The sequence below is a fragment of the Diceros bicornis genome, chromosome 19 (assembly GCF_020826845.1).
Source record: "Diceros bicornis minor isolate mBicDic1 chromosome 19, mDicBic1.mat.cur, whole genome shotgun sequence".
Taxonomy (NCBI): Eukaryota; Metazoa; Chordata; class Mammalia; order Perissodactyla; family Rhinocerotidae; genus Diceros; species Diceros bicornis.
In genome coordinates, this window is record NC_080758.1 from 6,648,451 (window position 1) to 6,651,938 (window position 3,488).

General features: G+C 51.7%; 1 long non-coding RNA gene across 1 annotated transcript; it reads left to right on the forward strand.

The window, feature by feature from the left end:
- The first annotated feature begins 219 nt into the window (after positions 1 to 219).
- Positions 220 to 1,157, forward strand: LOC131418310 (uncharacterized). The gene is made up of 2 exons (XR_009222874.1): positions 220 to 383; positions 523 to 1,157. It is a non-coding gene; the product is annotated as an uncharacterized LOC131418310 (long non-coding RNA).
- The last annotated feature ends 2,331 nt before the right edge of the window (positions 1,158 to 3,488 follow it).

The window sequence follows — 3,488 nt, forward strand, 5'->3', positions numbered from 1 at the left end:
CTTGAGGAGATTCCTCCACGGGCAGGAGCAGTGCGCTTTCAGGCAGCAAACCTCCCTCCTGTACGAGGTCACTGTGCACACAGACCTGCCTGCACAGGCTGCCACGCACTTCAACACTGGTCTTTTCAGGCCCTGAATAGGATTCCTTTATTCAAGACTTTTTGAGGAAGACACACCCTTTTCTTCCTGACTGTGCCCTTATTTGGATTAAGTCCCTCCGCCAGCTTCACAGACGGAGAAGCAAAAGATTATTCCTGAGACTTGGCCCAGCTCTGCTGGAGATGGACCAAGAGATGACAACTGATGTGCTTCAGAATAGCCCATAGTGATCAAGTCCCTGGTCCCCATCAGTCAGAGGCCTGAAGCCAGTGCCAGCATTGCAAGTGAGTGGCCCTGGAGTCGATCCCAGCCCACAGCCCCTGTTCAGTCTACAAAGTCTCTCCTCAGTCTTTAAATTTGAAGCCAGCATCTAAAAGACGTGGGATTCCACACAATAATCTGCATTTCTGCTCTCTCATACAGCGAAGACCTGGCATCATGGAGCCCACAGGCCCAGGTGGCAGCACTCGGCTGGACCTGAGGAGTGGCTGCCAGTCTTCCAGGGGGCGGATGTGCACCAGTCAGCCATGTCGCACCTCGGCCTGCCTCATTGTCCTCCCTGGCCCCCATAGGAATTGGAGCCTGTGGTCCAGATCCAGCCCATTCCAAATGCACCTCATCCCGTTCACCCCCAAACCCACCAGGCTTCTCTCATCTGTTCCTTAAGCATGCCAAGTTCTCTGCCACCCCCAGGGCCTTTGCACATGCGCCGCTGCCTGGACTGCTCGCTCCCTGAAGCCTTCTATGGCTTAGATAGGTTTCTGCTTAAATATCATCTCCTTCGCACGACTCTCTGACACTCTGTTCTTTTCTTCTTTCCCTTCGTTGTTTCTTTATCTTTTCGTCTTCTTTACTCCTTCCTTCTTTCTCTTCCCCCTTTTCCTCTCTCCTTCTTCCCTCTCTCCCTCCTTCCCTCCTTCCTATTGTTTTCTCCACAGCATCATTATCAGAGGCACTGAAAGTGTATGTTTCCATTCGTGTTAGCCCACTAAGGAAACAACTATCCCCGTCTGCCCACTCACATTTGTCTTTTCTGACTAATAAAACCAAAAATTCCATTTTATAAAGAAAGTTGCCTTTGCAAAGAAATCGTCTGCTTTTGTCTGAACCATCGCCAACTTCCATTGGCTCCCAGAGTCTCTGCACTCCCCAGATCCTGGGAGACCCTGACAGAGGGGAGACCTTCTGGAGACCTACAGAGCCTGCAATGAGGCAAAGGACATTAATATCTACAGTCACCTTCGTGCCACGCCCCCTTCCACCAAACACACAAGCTCCTCTCCCCAACCACACACATCCAAAGAAAAACGATCTCTCACACACCCCCTCTGTGTATTGTTTTCTCTCTAAAAATAGTATGTGTGGCTCCCAGCTGCTCTCCTGTTCTCACCCCAGGAGACGGGAAGACCCAGGGGGGTGGCATGGGCAAGGGTGGTGGGAGAGGGGGCGCCCAAAAGTGAAATGGGGGGGAACCCCCTTTTCAACAGAGCCTTGTTTATTTTACTCTTATGAAAGCGTGAGTGGTTACCTCGCCATCTAACCTCACGTCAGAGGGTGGAAAGGGCCCTTTCTCTCTTAGCCACACTCTCCCCTCTCCTGACGCACACAGACGTTCCTGTCACTGAGGTAGAATAAACCTAAGAAGCTGTGTCCACATCAGAGCGAGCTTGCCTGGTCCAGGGGGACGTCAACGTGAGGTCTGAACTCTCCAGATGCTGCCAGGAAGCCGACACAATGGGCTCAGCTCCCTCCACATGTCGTAGCCTGCCTGCAAGGATGGCAGACTCCAACCTTCTTCTCCAACTTTTTATTTAAAGGAAAGAAAGCAGAAGGCGAAAGAAGCCCACAACCCCAACATGGTCTCCCTCGCACATGCTCCAAGGTTCACGTGCTCCCTGGAGATGGGCTGCTGGGCCCTGAGCTGTGCACTCCTGCTCCTCAGAGGCTGCCCACCCAGGAGCTCCAGCACCGGGTCCACCCGTCAGATCCCTGGCCCAGCACACGCCAGAACCACTCCCGGTGAGTCATCGCCCTTGGAGGCTCAAAGAGGTGCCTCGGATGAGTCCAGCAGAATTACCACAGCACCAAGCAAGAGCTGCTGTGACAGCTATCCAGCGAGTGCTGGGAGCAGAAAGGGCCTGTCCTCAGTGCCCTGGGTGCCTGGCAGGGGCGGGGGCATGACGTGTCTACATCACATCCTTGGACTCCCACTGACCTACCTCAGTGTAGTGGGTTGAATAGTGTCCCCGCTCCCTAAATTTACATCCACCTGGGGCCTCAGAATGTGACCTTATTTGGAAAAAGGATCTTTGCAGATATAATGAAGGTAAGGATAGAAATAAGATCATCCTGGACTAGAGTGGCCTTTAATCCAATGAGAGTGTTCTTATAAGAGACAGAAAAGGACACAGAGATACACAGAGGGGAAGGCCATGTGATGATGGAGGCAGACTGGAGAGATGCAGTGACGAGCCAAGGAACTCCAGGGAGGGCTGGCAGCCACCACAAGCTAGAGAGGAAGGATAGCCGGTTTCTCTCTCAGAGCCTCCAGAAAGAATCAACACTGCCAATACCTTAACTTTTGACTTCTGACCTCCAGAACCATGAGAGAATAAGTTTCTGTTACTTTAAGCCACCCAGCTAGTGGTAACTTTTTATGGTAATCACAGGAAGCAAATACACTCAGGGAGCAAAAGAACATTACTTCATATTTATCTGTGCGCTATCTTTTAGCGGGTGGATGAGGGTCAGCAAAGTTAGAGCTAGAAATAGTTCAACAGTCTGGCATCATCATTATCCTCCTCCTCATCATCACCACCGCCATTACCATCACCATCACCATCATCACCACCATCATCACCAACATGACCACCACCATCACCACCACCATCATCGCCATCATCACCACCATCACCACCATCACCACCACCATCATCACCACCACCATCATCACCACCACCATCACCACCACCAACATCACCACCACCATCATCACCACCAACATCACCACCACCACCATCACCACCACCATCACCACCATCATCATCACCACCACCACCATCACCATCACCACCACCATCACCAGCATCATCATCACCACCATCACCACCACCATCACCACCACCATCACCACCATTATCATCACCACCATTGTCATCACCACCATCACCATCACCATCACCACCGCCATCACCACCGCCATCATCATTGCCATCATCACCACCATCATCACCACCACATTTACCATCACCATCACCATCATCCCATCACCATCACCACCATAATCACCACCACCATCACCATCATCATCACCATCATCACCACCATCACCACCAACACCATTACCATCACCATCACCATTACCATCACCACCACCATCATCACCATCA